General features: G+C 46.3%; 1 pseudogene; it reads right to left on the bottom strand.

Moving 5' to 3' along the window:
* The window catches only part of LOC135518892 (ras-associated and pleckstrin homology domains-containing protein 1-like), a 132,889-nt pseudogene that overhangs the window by 96,644 nt on the left and 19,808 nt on the right, over nt 1-16,437 (bottom strand).

The following is a 16,437-nucleotide window of genomic DNA, read 5'->3' as shown; positions in this document are numbered from 1 at the left end:
CTTCCCAGAAGAGTGGAGGCTGTTATAGCAGCAAAGGGGGGGACCAACTCTATAATTAACACTCGTAATTTTGGAATGAGATGTTCAAAGAGCAGTTGTCCACAACTTTGTTGGTCATGTATCTTATATATGTTGTAGATGATTCCCTCCTCCACATTCATGGGATTTCCACAACTTTCTAAAAAGGTCCCATTGTGAAATCACCTCTAACATTCCATTCGCTGTAAACACAACTTTTGACACAGATTAGCAACTTTGACCACTTTGACCACTGCTATTCAAATCTGAAATCAGAACAAGAATAGTTTCTAACCAATCAAGAGGTAGAGGGATTTTAGCAACCAATCAACTGCTTTCAATAGCGATGCAGTAAGTCATGGCAGAAGCAGACTCATTACTCACCAGCAACAGCTGCAAATTCCAACTACAATCACATTTTGAAGTTCACTTTGATTTGTCAAACACTATCATGAACTGAGCAAATACGTTTTGTGGGTCAGAGTGCAATATTTATTTAGTTTCATAAAACAAACGTTTGATAGCGTGTTTCGCTCACACACTGGCTTTAGCCGTGGATGGAGCAGGCCTGCCAAGGCAAATGCAGGGGGTTGCCTAGCTACATGCGCCTTGGAGACAGCCTTCGCATCGGATTACCACTGCCCACAGTACAGACCCACTGCTCTGCTCTATAAAGTATAACTACTTAAATGTTCATAAATCAGCATATATAATACCCACCAACAACAGACATATCTGGTGGGAAACATGAAAGCACCGCTGACCAAACCATAGAGCCAGCAACCAACCGGCCTCCACCTCCCCAACTCATTCTGCACAGCTACCCTGTATAAATACAGTATCCATCACCAGTTGTAGAACACCGACTCATTCCAGGGTTTTTCTTTAGTTTTACATTTACATTGTAGAATAATAGTGAAGACATCTAAACTATGAAATAACACATATGGAATCATGTAGTAACCAACAACAAAAAAAAGTGTTAAACAAATCCAAAAATATTTTAGATTTTAGTTTCTTCTAAGTAACCACCCTTTGCCTTGATGACAGCTTTGGACAATCTTGACGTTCATATAAACTGAATAAAAATATAGAAATGCAACAATTTCCAAGATTTTACCGAGTTCCAAGATTTTATCAGTCAATGTAAATACATTCATTCGGCCTTAATCTATAGATTTCACATGACTGGGAACACAGACATGCATCTGTTGGTCACAATAATAGTAAATAAATTAGACACACATTTAATAAATTACTATAAAGAAAGTACCAACGATTTGGTGTACTGTGCAACGTGTGTGTGTGTGTGTGTGTGTGTGTGTGTGTGTGTGTGTGTGTGTGTGTGTGTGTGTGTGTGTGTGTGTACAGCATAAGATATGTACATTATAATGTCCTAAGGCAATTCTTACCTTTGGTGTAGTTTAGCTGGGCAGCCAAGCTCACTGCCCTCAGTCTGTCAGGAAACCCCTGATGGGTAGAACCACCTTGAAGGAGAGAGAGAGAGGCCTTTATTCAGAGCAGAGAGTTCAGAACGATAATTCACCTGGATTCAAAGTAACGCTGACTATCAATCCACTTCAACCCTCTGCAGACTCAGCTAAATGTGACTGTTACTGTAGAAATCAAATTAGTTTTCCCAAAATGGCAGCCTATCACCTATATAGTGCACTACTTTTGAACAGATGGGCCCTATCCAGGCCCTGGTCCAAAGTAGGGAAAAGGAGCCATTTGGGACACGCCCATTAACTTCCCTGAAGCCCAGGGGAGCCACACAAGCAGAGTAGCATTACTGAGCCCACGGGAGCCACACCAGCAGAGTAGCATTACTGAGCCCACGGGAGCCACACCAACATAATAGCATTACTGAGCCCTTCTCCCCTGATTGCGCAGTTTGGCCAAGCAGCAAACTCTAGGAAGAGTCTTGGTGGTTCCAAACTTCTTCCATTTAAGAATGTCTAAAAACTTGTTGTCGCTTTGTCATTATGGGGTATTGTGATGTCATTGTGGGGTATTGTGATGTCATTGGGGGTATTGTGATGTCATTGTGGGGTATTGTGATGTCATTATGGGGTATTGTGATGTCATTATGGGGTATTGTGATGTCATTATGGGGTATTGTGATGTCATTGTGGGTTATTGTGGGTAGACTGATGAGGGGGAAAAAGCATTTAATCCCTTTTAGAATGAGGCTGTAACGTAAAACAATGTGGAAAAGGTCAAGGGGTCTGAACACTTTCCGAATGCACCGTACGCTCAATGGAAGAACTGGGACATGTTCAGCTTCCAGGAATTGTGTCCAGATCCTTGCTACATGGGGCTGTGCATTATCCTGCTGAAACGTGAGGTGATGGAACAGATGAATGATAATAGACCTCAGGATCTCATTACAGTATCTCTGTGCATTCAAATTGTCATTGATAAAAATGTAATTGTGTTCATTGTCTGTAGCTTTTGCCTGCCCATACCATAACCCCCCACGCCACCATGGGTCTGTTCACAACGTTGACATCAACCCCTCGCCCACATGACACCGTACACGCAGTCTGCCCAGTACAGCTGAAACAGATTCATCTTTGAAGAGTGAAGAGCACACTTCTCCAGCGTGACAGCGGCCGTCGAAGGTGAGCATTTGCCCACTGAAGTCGGTTGTGACGCCGAACTGCAGTCAGCTGAAGACGCTGGTGAGGACGCAGATGAACTTCCCTGAAAAATGTTTGTGCAGAAATTCTTCAGTTGTGCAAACCCACAGTTTCATCAGCTGGTCTCAGACAATCCCACAGGTGAAGAAGCCCGGATGTGGAGGTCCTGAGCTGGCTGGGATTACTCGGTCTGCGGTTATGGGGCCGGTTGGATGTAGTACCAAATTCTCTAAAATGACTTGAGGCAACTTTGGTAGAGAACATCTCTGGTGGACATTCCTGCAGTCAGCATGCAATTTCACGCTCCTCCAAAACTTGGGACATCTGTGGCTGTGCTGTGCTGTGTGACAAAACTGCACATTTTAGAGTGTCCTTTTACTGTCCCCAACACCAGGTGCACCTGTGTAATGCTCATAAAGTTAAAGCTTCATGCTCATCCATCCACCTGACAGGTGCAGCATACCTTGGCAAGCGAAAAATACTCACTAACAGGGATGTAAACACATTTGTGCACAACATTTGAGAGAAATAAGCTTTTTTGTGTGTATGGAACATTTCTTTCAGCTCATGAAACATCGGACAAACAGTGTATTACAAAACTGTTCAAGGGAAAGTTCCGCTTCCGAAAAGTAAGCATGAATGGAAGAGGTCATGGAGGTCATGGAGGAACCCTTACTCATGAAAGGGTTTAAAGTTTCTCATAGTGATGAGGTGTGGTTTCGTTCCAGGCAACTTTGTGTTTCTGACACAAACAATGAGAGAGTGATCACTGAGGTCCATGGCAAATAAACCACTGATTATTTATGAGGGTTATTTGTAAGTATGAGATCAATCAGGTCAACAGTCACAAGGCCACAGGGCCAGATGGATTACCAGGACCTGTACTGCGAGCATGCGTTGACCAACTGGCAAGTGTCTTCACTGACATTTTCAATCTCTCCCTGACTGAGTCTGTAATACCTAAATGTTTTAAGCAGACCACCATAGTGCCTGTGTCCAAGAACACTAAGGGAACCTGCCTAAATGACTACAGACCCGTAGCACTTCACGTCTGTAGCCATGAAGTGCTTTGAAATGCTACTCATGGCTCACATCAACACCATTATCCCAGAAACCATAGATCCACTCCAATTTGCATACCGCACCAACAGATCCACAGATGATGCAATCTCTATTGCACTCCACACTGCTCTTTCCCACCTGGACAAAAGGAACACCTATGTGAGAGTGCTGTTCATTGACGACAGCTCAGCGTTCAACACCATGGTGCCCTCAATGGTCATCACCAAGCTAAGGACCCTGGGACTAAACACCTCCCTCTGCAACTGGATACTGGACTTCCCGACGGGCCACCCCCAGGTGGTAAGGGGAGGTAACAACACATCTGCCACGCTGATCCTCAACACTGGAGCCCCTCAGGGGTGCGTGCTCAGTCCCCTCCTATACTCCCTGTTCACTCATGACTGCATGGCCAAGCACGACTCCAACACCATCATTAAGTCGGCAGGGTAGCCTAGTGGTTAGAACGTTGGACTAGTAGCCGAAAGGTTGCAAGTTCGAATCCCCGAGCTGACAAGGTACAAATCTGTCGTTCTGCCCCTGAACAGGCAGTTAACCCACTGTTCCTAGGCAGTCATTGAAAATAAGAATTTGTTCTTAACTGACTTGTCTAGTTAAATAAAGGTAAAATTAAAATTTAAAAAAGTTTGCTGATGACAACAGTGGTCGGCCTGACAACGATGAGACAGCCTATAGGGAGGAGGTCAGAGTCCTGGCCGTGTAGTACCAGGACAACAACCTCTCCTTCACCGTGATCAAGACAAAGGAGATGATTGTGGACAACAGGGAAAAGAGGACCGAGCCACGCACCCATTCTCATCGATGGGGCTGCAGTGGAGCAGGTTGAGAGCTTCAAGTTCCTTGGCATCCTGACTGGTTGCATCACCGCCTGGTACGGTAACTGCTCAGCCTCTGGCCGCAAGGCACTAGGGGGTAGTGTGTACGGCCCAGTACATCACAGTGGCCAAGCTTCCTGTCATCCAGGACCTCTATACCAGGCGGTGTCAGAGGAAGGCCCAAAAATGGTCAAAGTCACCAGCCACCCCAGTCATAGACTGTTCTCTCTGCTACCGCAAGGCAAGCGGTACCGGAGCGCCAAGTCTAGGTCCAAATGGCTTCTAAACCGCTTCTACCCCCAAGCCATAAGACTCCTGAACATCTAGTCAAATGGCTACCCAATTTGCATTGCCCCCCCACCCTACATTGCTGCTACACTCTGTTGTTATCATCTATGCATGTATGCATAGTCACTTATAACTCTACTTACATGTATATATTACCCCCGCACATTGACTCTGTACTGGTACCCCCTGTATATAGTCTCCACATGGACTCTGTACCGTATCACCCTGTATATAGCCTCCACATGGACTCTGTACCGGTACCCCCTGTATATAGCCTCCACATTGACTCTGTACCGTAACACCCTGTATATAGCCTCCACATTGACTCTGTACCGTAACACCCTGTATATAGCCTCCACATTGACTCTGTACCGTAACACCCTGTATATAGCCTCCACATTGACTCTGTACCGTAATACCCTGTATATAGCCTCCACATTGACTCTGTACCGTAACACCCTGTATATAGCCTCCACATTGACTCTGTACCGTAACACCCTGTATATAGCCTCCACATTGACTCTGTACCAGTACCCCCCTGTAACACCCTGTATATAGCCTCCACATTGACTCTGTACCGTAACACCCTGTATATAGCCTCCACATTGACTCTGTACCGTAACACCCTGTATATAGCCTCCACATTGACTCTGTACCGTAACACCCTGTATATAGCCTCCACATTGACTCTGTACCGTAACACCCTGTATATAGCCTCCACATTGACTCTGTACCAGTACCCCCTGTATATAGCCTCCACATTGACTCTGTACCGTAACACCCTGTATATAGCCTCCACATTGACTCTGTACCGTAACACCCTGTATATAGCCTCCACATTGACTCTGTACCGTAACACCCTGTATATAGCCTCCGTATTGACTCTGTACCGGTACCCCCTGTTGTTATTTACTGCTGCTCTTTAATTACTTATTACTTTTTATCTTAATGATTTATTATTTTATCTCTTATTCAATTTTTTGAAACTGCAATGTCAGTTAGGGGCTCATAAGTGTTGTATTTCACTGTGAGGTCTACTACACCTGTTGTATTCGGCATTTCACTGTGAGGTCTACTACACCTGTTGTATTCATCATTTCACTGTAAGGTCTACTACACCTGTTGTATTCGGCATTTCACTGTGAGGTCTACTACACCTGTTGTATTCGGCATTTCACTGTAAGGTCTACTACACCTGTTGTATTCAGCATTTCACTGTAAGGTCTACTACACCTGTTGTATTCAGCATTTCACTGTAAGGTCTACTACACCTGTTGTATTCAGCATTTCACACTATCCACCCACTAGAGATATCCACACTATCCACCCACTAGAGATATCCACTCTATCCACCCACTAGAGATATCCACTCTATCCACCCACTAGAGATATCCACTCTATCCACCCACTAGAGATATCCACACTATCCACCCACTAGAGATATCCACACTATCCACCCACTAGAGATATCCACTCTATCCACCCACTAGAGATATCCACACTATCCACCCACTAGAGATATCCACACTATCCACCCACTAGAGATATCCACACTATCCACCCACTAGAGATATCCACACTATCCACCCACTAGAGATATCCACACTATCCACCCACTAGAGATATCCACACTATCCACCCACTAGAGATATCCACACTATCCACCCACTAGAGATGCAAGACATTGTTTGCGGCTCAAAAAAGGCTCATTTCTCCCTATATAGTAGTGCACTACTTTAGACCAGATCCATTGCGCAGTACATTTGAATGCTGTCTGGTCTGGTGGTACAGTGTGTGTGTGTGTGGGGGGGGGGGGGGGTTCACATGTATCTGTTACAGTCACTCCTCCCTGTCCATTTCACGTCACTTCCTGCCTGGCCGTTGTTTAACATTGTAGACGGAGACATGAGACGGTGGTTACTGTATAAACATTCATTATGAAGTAGTATTTCCATTTAGATTTCTTACAGCTTGTAGACGAGACCAGACACCCACTCCCAATTTCTGATGAAATGGGAAGGAGCAAATCTTTCCACCTCAAACCCTCAGAGAAATGCCCCTGCCAGTGAAAACATCAGCAGAAGCAAACAACTAACCACATTTGTTCTTTCCTAAAACTAGTTGATTTGAGAGGTTGAAAAGGAATGGAAAGAGAGAGGCGGAGAGAGCAAGAGAAAGACCTTTCTGATGAGGGTACACGTCCTGTTGTGGGAGGACTCAGAGAGCTCTGGGTTGGCAGAGCACTACATTGCTGCCATAAGTTGAGGAACAGTGTCTGACGGACCAATCAACCTGCACATGTCCTCTATGCTTATTGTGATTGTCCATTGTACAGTTATTTTGACCCTTGATGTCCCATTGACAATCTTGATTATAATTATGTTAATATTGTACATGTTTCACTTAATCTCCAAAGTAAACTTTGGCAATATGTACATTGTCACGCCAATAAAGCGGGCAGGCAGGCAGGCAGGCAGGCAGGCAGAGACCGAGACAGAGACAGACCCCAGGCACAGACAGACGCACAGACAGACTGACCGACCGACCGAGAGACCCAGAGAGAGACCAAGACGAACAGACAGACCGAGAGAGACACAGACACCGAGAGAAACACAGACAGACCAAGAGACCCAGGCAGACCGGCCCGACCAAGAAAGACCAACCAAGAGACCAAGACAGACCGACCAAGAGACCAAGACAGACAGACCAAGACAGACAGGCAGACAGACAGACAGGCAGACAAACCGAGAGAAACCCAGGCAGACAGACCGACCAACCGAGAGATAGGCAGACAGGGGAGACTGAGGGAGAGAGACACAGAGGAGGATGAGGGAGAGAGAAACAGACAGGAGTCAGAGAGAGAGAGGGACAGCAAGATAGGGAGAGAAAGATATTTTTAATTAAATTTAATTAAATTAAATTGCACAGTTGGTTAGAGCCTGTAAGTAAGCATTTCACTGTAAGGTCTACACCTGTTGTATTTGGCACACAGACAGAGATGGAGACAGACCGACAGACAGAGATGGAGACCGACAGACAGAGATGGAGACAGAGACCGACAGACAGAGATGGAGACAGAGACCGACAGACAGAGAGACAAAGAGAGAGATGGACAGGTCACTTCTCCAATCATTATGGTACAAACAGCAAAAACATTATCAATCGCTGTGATCAATGATCAAATACAGATCTTAGAATCAACTATTAAAGAATACTTGAACCCACTGGATTCTCCAATTACCTTGAATGAACTACAGGACAAAATACAAACCCTCCAACCCAAAAAGGCCTGTGGTGTTGATTAATGAAATTATAAAATATACAGACAACAAATTCCAAATGGCTATCCTTAAACTCTTTAACATCATCCTCAGCTCTGGCATCTTCTCCAATATTTGGAACCAAGGACTGATCACCCCAATCCACAAAAGTGGAGACAAATTTGACCCCAATAACTACCGTGGAATATGCGTCAACAGTAACCTTGGGAAAATCCTCTGCATTATCATTAACAGCAGACTCGTACATTTCCTCAATGAAAACAATGTACTGAGCAAATATCAAATTGGCTTTTTACATATATATCAACGAATTGGCACGGGCACTATAACAGCCTGCCGCCCTCGGCATCACCCTACAAGAATCTGAAGTCAAATGTCTACTGTTTGCTGCTGATCTGGTGCTTCTGTCCCCAACCAAGGAGGGCCTACAGCAGCACCTATATATTCTGCACAGATTCTGCCAGACCTGGGCCCTGATAATAAATCTCAGTAAGACCAAAATAATGGTGTTCCAGAATGTGTCCAATTGCCAGGAACACAAATTCTAATCTAGACACCGTTGCTCTAGAGCACACAAAAATTATACGTACCTCGGCCTAAACATCAGCGCCACAGGTAACTTTCACGAAGCTGTGAACGAGCTGAGAGACAAGTCAAGAAGGGCCTTCTATGCCATCAAAGGGAACATAAAAGTTGACATACCAATTAGGATCTTCCAAAAAACATTTGAATCAGTTATAGAACCCATTGCCCTTTATGATTGTGAGGTCTGGGGTCCGCTCACCAACCAAGACTTCACAAAATGGAAGAACACCAAACTGAGAAATGCATAATTCTGCAAAAATATCCTCCGTGTAGAACACCAAATAATGCATGTAGAGCAGAATTAGGCCGATACCCACTAATTATCAAAATATAGAAAAGAGACGTTAAATTCTACAACCACAAAAAAGTAAGCGATTCCCAAACCTTCCATAACAAAGCCATCACCTACAGAGAGATGAACCAAACACACCCCACAGAGCCCCAGGACAGCAGCACAATTAGACCCAACCAAATCATGAGAAAACAAAAAGATTGTTAATTCTTTCCAATGTGTCAAGTAATTAACAAAAAAACAGATCAAACTAGAATGCTATTTGGCCCTAAACAGAGAGTACACAGCGGCAGAATACCTGACCACTGTGACTGACCCAAACTTAAGGAAAGCTTTGACTATGTACAGACTCAGTGAGCAGAGCCTTGCTATTGAGAAAGGCCGCCGTAGGCAGACCTGGCTCTCAAGAGAAGATTGGCCATGTGCTCACTGCCCACAAAATGAGGTGGAAACTGAGCTGAACTTCCTAACCTCCTGACGGTTGTAATTTATCAGCGGTCTAAGGCACTGCATCTCAGTGCTAGTGGCGTCACTACAGACACTCTGGTTCGAATCCAGGCTGTATCACAACCGGCCGTGATTGGGAGTCCCATAGGGTGGCGCACAATTGGCCCAGCGTCGTCCGGGTTTGGCCGGTGTAGGCCGTCACTGTAAATAAGAATTTGTTCTTAACTGACTTGCCTAGTTAAATAAAAAGGTTATTTTTTAAATGATTAAAATAAAAACAAATATGACCATAGAGACATATTTCCCTCAGATTACACAGATCCAAAGAATTAAAAAACAAATCCAATTTTGATAAACTCCCATATCTACTAGGTGAAATTCCACAGTGTGCCATCACAGCAGCAAGATTTGTGACCTGTTGCCACAAGAAAAGGGCAACCAGTGAAGAACAAACACCATTGTAAATACAACCCATATTTATGCTTATTTATTTTCCCTTTTGTACTTGAACTATTTGCACATCGTTACAACACTGTATATATATATATATAATATGACATTTGTAATGTCTTTATTCTTTTGGAACTTCTGTATGTGTAATGTGTACTGTTCATTCTTATTGTTTATTTCACTTTTGTTTATCCATGTCACTTGCTTTGGCAATGATAACATATGTTTCCCATGTCAATAAAGAGCAATGATAACATATATGTTTCCCATGTCAATAAAACCCTTCAACTGATGTAAAGCGCCACTGAGGGTAGGCTCCATCTTGCCCTGCGGACGTGACAGAGAGAGCGAGAGTCTCCTAGCCCCATGGTAACCTTAAAGATTTAAATGGTTAAGGTGTTCTCTGCACTGTCAGCAACAGGGTTGGGTGTGACAGTCATTATCTTGACTACGCCTCCTCCTCCTCCTCAGTCGCTCCTGTTTCGACACGTCTGTCGGTCTTTCACAACACAACTCCCTCTACCACCTCATATCAACCTTCCCTCTTTGACTGGGAGCACCATGTGGCGACACCTTTCTGTCATCACGTATTTGGGTTGATTCATGAGATGAGCCGATTACTGCCCACAATCATTTCCACTACCACCTCTCCTGCCATGTAGCATCAAATACCTTGTTTACCTCTACTACCACCTCTCCTGCCATATAGCATCAAATACCTTGTTTACCTCTACTACCACCTCTCCTGCCATATAGCATCAAATACCTTGTTTACCTCTCCTACCACCTCTCCTGCCATATAGCATCAAATACCTCGTTTACCTCTACTACCACCTCTCCTGCCATGTAGCATCAAATACCTTGTTTACCTCTACTACCACCTCTCCTGCCATATAGCATCAAATACCTCGTTTACCTCTACTACCACCTCTCCTGCCATGTAGCATCAAATACCTTGTTTACCTCTACTACCACCTCTCCTGCCATATAGCATCAAATACCTTGTTTACCTCTACTACCACCTCTCCTGCCATATAGCATCAAATACCTTGTTTACCTCCACTACCACCTCTCCTGCCATATAGCATCAAATACCTTGTTTACCTCCACTACCACCTCTCCTGCCATATAGCATCAAATACCTTGTTTACCTCTACTACCACCTCTCCTGCCATATAGCATCAAATACCTTGTTTCACTGGTTTAACTCCACAGTATATCCCAGTACTCTGACTGGACTACACTCCACTAACAGTACTGTTAACAGATTACAACCTTTAAAAATAATTGGCTGCTTCTATCCACTTCAGCTGAGCTGACATGTTGAGACATTTGCCTAAAGTACAATGAGGTTTCCAGCAAATTCAGACTTTTTTCCAGTCTCTAATAGGACTGTTCATCACGCGATTCAGCATAGTCCCTGCAGCACCTGAAACATGGTGCGTGATAACAACACACCGTCACTGTAGGACACCCAGCCGTGCCCGAGCCCCCAGACACACCCAGCCGTGCCCGAGCCCCCCAGACACACCCAGCCGTGCCCGAGCCCCCCAGACACACCCAGCCGTGCCCGAGCCCCCCAGACACACCCAGCCGTGCCCGAGCCCCCAGACACACCCCCAGCAAACTCAGTGCCCGAGCCCCCCAGACACACCCAGCCGTGCCCGAGCCCCCCAGACACACCCAGCCGTGCCCGAGACCCCAGTACTGCACTGGCATCAAATAGTCTCCGCGATATGCAACTTTTCGGGGAAGTCAGGAACCAATACACACAGTCAATTAGGAAAGTAAAGGCTAGCTTTTTCTAACTGCAAAAGTTCTGGGACACTGTAAAGTCCATGGAGAATAAGAGCACCTCCTCCCAGCTGCCCACTGCACTGAGGCTAGAAAACACTGTCACCACCGATAAATCCACGATAATCGAGAATATCAATAAGCATCTCTCTACGGCTGGCCATGCTATCCTCCTAGCTGCCCCAACTCCGCACCAAATCAAATGTATTTATAAAGCCCTTCTTACATCAGCTGATATCTCAAAGTGTTGTCCAGAAACCCAGCCTAAAACCCCAAACAGCAAGCAATGCAGGTGTAGAAGCACAGTGGCTAGGAAAAACTCCCTAGAAAGGCCACAACCTAGAAAGAAACCTAGAGTGGAACCAAGGGGTGGCCAGTCCTCTTCTGGCTGTGCCAGAACCCCCCCGCAGCCCAAGCCTCCGCAGCTTCTGCTTCACCCAAATCCAGATGTTCTGAAAGAACTGCAAAACCTGGACCCCTACAAAACAGCTGGGCCAGACAGTCTGGACCCCTACAAATCAGCTGGGCCAGACAGTCTGGACCCCTACAAATCAGCTGGGCCAGACAGTCTGGACCCAGTCTTTAGAAAATGATCCGCTGCCATTGATGCAACTCCTACTACTAGTCTGTTCAACCTCTCTTTCGTGTCGTCCGAGATTCCTAAAAATTGGAAAGCTGCTGCAGTCAGCCCCCTCTTCAAAAGGGGGAGACACCCAGGACCCAAACTGTTACAGACCTATATCCATCCTACCCTGCCGTTCTAAAGTCTTCGAAAGCCAAGTTAACAAACAGATCAGCGACCATTTCATATCCCGCCGTACCTTCTCCGCTATGCAATCTGGTTTCCGAGCTGGTCATGGGTGCACCTCAGTCACACTCAAAGTACTAAACTATATCACAACTGCCATTGATAAAAGACAATACTGTGCAGCCATATTCATCGACCTGGCCAAGGCTTGACTCCGTCAATCACAGCGTTCTTATCGGCAGACTCAATATTCTTGGTTTCTCAAATGACTGCATCGCCTGGTTCACCAACTTCTTCTAAGTTAAAGTTCAGTGTGTCAAATCGGAGGGCCTGTTGTCCGGACCTCTGACAGTCTCTATGGGGGTGCCACAGGGTTCAATTCTCGGGCCAATACTTTTCTCTGTATACATCAATGATGTCACTCTTGCTGCGTGTAATTACTTGATCCACCTCTACGCAGACAACACCATTCTGTATACTTCTGGCCCTTCTTTGGACACTGTTAACAAACCTTCAGACGAGCTTCAATGCCATACAACACTACTTCCATGGCCTCCAACTGCTCTTAAATGCAAGTAATACTTGTTGTTTTCAACTGGTGAAATAAAAAGACACAACCATCATAAAATCTTTATCTAATTGGTGTTTCATTCAGTGTTGACTGGGTCTAAATGAGCTCCGAGGACCAGTGGATTTTCTGAGGCTGCCTTCACTTCCCCCGATCGCCGGCGAGGCTGCCTTCACTTCCCCCTATGTCCTAGGGAGGGAGTCATTTGGCACTCAGATACTGACTATGTAGCAAAGACGGATCCTAGATATTAAATGACATGACTGCCAGTCAGGATCCTAGATATTAAATGACATGACTGCCAGTCAGGATCCTAGATATTAAATGACATGACTGCTAGATATTTTTCCTCTCTTTCCTGGAATGTAAACGAGACACGTGATGTTTGTTTTGTGATATTTAGGCGGTAAAATAACAGCTGATCTTTAGTCAGTGGCGTGTGAGAGATAAAGTCAGATGCTGGTTTCGTGTCACACTCTTCCCTCAGACCACCACATCAGGATGTGCTTAGAGACTTGGCCCATTGTGTGTACAGTCAGACCATTGGCCCACTGCAACCAGCCAGCCAGCCAGGGGAAAATAGAAGAGTGAGTTTACATTTTCCATGCACCAATTCCAACATTACATCAATAGCATCCAAAGAGAATGTCACCACTGTTCAAAGATTCTCCCTTTATTTTACTGGTGTGTGACTGGTGTAAGACTGAGCTTCCCTGTTAGTTAGCCTGCTCTGGCCTGGTCTGCTCTGGCCTGGTCTGCTCTGGCCTGGTCTGCTCTGGCCTGGTCTGCTCTGGCCTGGTCTGCTCTGGCCTGGTCTGCTCTGGCCTGGTCTGCTCTGGCCTGGTCTGCTCTGGCCTGGCCTGCTCTGGCCTGGCCTGCTCTGGCCTGGCCTGCTCTGGCCTGGCCTGCTCTGGCCTGGCCTGCTCTGGCCTGGCCTGCTCTGGCCTGGCCTGCTCTGGCCTGGCCTGCTCTGGTCTGGCCTGGTCTGCTCTGGTCTGGCCTGGTCTGCTCTGCTCTTCTCTGGCCTGGTCAGTCAGCCAGCCTCTGATCAGGCCTTAACAGGCTAGATAAGAAATATGTTTTTTAGGATGAACAGCGAGACAGCGAGAGAGAGACAGCGAGAGAGAGAGACAGCGAGAGAGAGAGAGAGACAGCGAGAGAGAGACAGCGAGAGAGAGACAGCAGCGAGAGAGAGAGAGAGAGAGAGACAGCAGCGAGAGAGAGAGAGAGAGAGACAGCAGCGAGAGACAGCGAGAGAGAGAGAGAGAGAGACAGCGAGAGAGAGAGAGACAGCGAGAGAGAGAGACAGCGAGAGAGAGAGAGAGAGACAGCGAGAGAGAGACAGCGAGAGAGAGACAGCGAGAGAGAGAGACAGCGAGAGAGAGAGAGACAGCGAGAGACAGCGAGAGAGAGAGACAGCGAGAGAGAGAGAGAGAGAGACAGCGAGAGAGAGAGAGAGACAGCGAGAGACAGCGAGACAGCGAGAGACAGCGAGACAGCGAGAGAGAGACAGCGAGACAGCGAGAGAGAGACAGCGAGACAGCGAGAGAGAGACAGCGAGAGAGACAGCGAGAGAGACAGCGAGAGAGAGACAGCGAGAGAGACAGCGAGAGAGAGAGAGAGAGAGAGAGCGAGAGAGAGAGAGAGAGAGAGAGACAGCGAGAGAGAGACAGAGAGACAGAGACAGCGAGAGAGAGAGAGCGAGAGAGAGACAGCGAGACAGCGAGAGAGCGAGAGAGAGACAGCGAGAGAGAGACAGCGAGAGCGAGAGAGAGACAGCGAGACAGCGAGAGAGAGACAGAGAGACAGCGAGAGAGAGAGAGAGAGAGACAGCGAGAGAGAGAGAGAGAGACAGCGAGAGAGAGAGAGAGAGAGAGAGACAGCGAGAGAGAGAGAGAGACAGCGAGAGAGCGAGAGAGAGACAGCGAGACAGCGAGAGAGAGACAGAGAGACAGCGAGAGAGAGACAGAGAGACAGCGAGAGAGAGAGAGAGAGAGAGACAGCGAGAGAGAGAGAGAGAGAGAGACAGCGAGAGAGAGAGAGAGAGAGAGAGACAGCGAGAGAGAGAGAGAGAGAGAGAGACAGCGAGAGAGAGAGAGAGAGAGAGAGAGAGACAGCGAGAGAGAGAGAGAGACAGCGAGAGAGAGAGAGAGAGAGACAGCGAGAGAGAGAGAGACAGCGAGAGCGAGAGCGAGAGCGAGAGCGAGAGCGAGAGCGAGAGCGAGAGAGAGAGAGAGAGAGACAGCGAGAGAGAGAGAGAGACAGCGAGAGAGAGAGAGAGACAGAGAGAGAGAGAGAGACAGCGAGAGAGAGAGAGAGAGACAGCACAGCGAGAGAGAGAGAGAGACAGAGACAGCGAGAGACAGAGACAGCGAGAGACAGAGACAGCGAGAGACAGAGACAGCGAGAGACAGAGACAGCGAGAGACAGAGACAGCGAGAGACAGAGACAGCGAGAGACAGAGACAGCGAGAAACAGAGACAGCGAGAGAGAGAGACAGCGAGAGAGACAGCGAGAGAGAGAGACAGCGAGAGAGAGAGACAGCGAGAGAGAGAGACAGCGAGAGAGAGAGACAGCGAGAGAGAGCTTTCTATCTCAAAATAAATGTTATTTGTCACATGCGCCGAATACAAGCCCTTATTAACCAACAATACAGTTCAATAAATAGAGTTAAGAAAATATTAACTAAATAAACTAAAGTTTAAAAAATTATACACAAAATAACAATATAGCGGCTATATAAAGGAGACACCAGCAGAGTCAGTGTGCGGGTGCAGGTTAGCCAAGATAATGTGCATGTAGCTCGGGGTATGTTCTCGTTGCATAGATAATAAACAGTGAGTAGCAGAAGGTGGCCAATTGATTCATTGTTCAGCAGTCTTAAGCCTTGGGGGTAGAAGCTATTAAGGAACCCAAACTGGTAGTGCGTTACAGCCAGTTCCCTTCTCCAGTTTCGCTCTTTTAAACCCCGCACTCTAACACCTTTTATTACAAACTATTGAAGTCGCCAATTCCTCATTCTCCCAAACTGCCCATCATTAGAGAGCGAGAAGGTGGTCGTCAGTAAACTGGGCCAGGGAAGATATAGATCACCATTAACCCTACACCACGCCTGCGTCCTAAATGGCACCCTAAATGGCACCCTATTCCATACATAGTGCACTACTTTTGACCCATAGGGCTCTGGTCCAAAGTAGTGCTATATGCAGACCATCCCAGAGAGATATACTGATGAACTATGACCTGACAGAGCCTAGCTATTCAACACCAGACCATCCCAGAGAGATATACTGATGAACTATGACCTGACAGAGCCTAGCTATTCAACACCAGACCATCCCAGAGAGAGATACTGATGAACCCATGGTAATGTAGAATGTTTAAATTTAAATTATTCAAATTATGTAAACTGATGTGACTCATTTAATG

Source organism: Oncorhynchus masou, chromosome 29 (genome assembly GCF_036934945.1).
Source record: "Oncorhynchus masou masou isolate Uvic2021 chromosome 29, UVic_Omas_1.1, whole genome shotgun sequence".
Taxonomy (NCBI): Eukaryota; Metazoa; Chordata; class Actinopteri; order Salmoniformes; family Salmonidae; genus Oncorhynchus; species Oncorhynchus masou.
The sequence above is the reverse complement of the archived record's forward strand: the minus strand, read 5'-3'. Positions and strand labels throughout refer to the sequence as shown.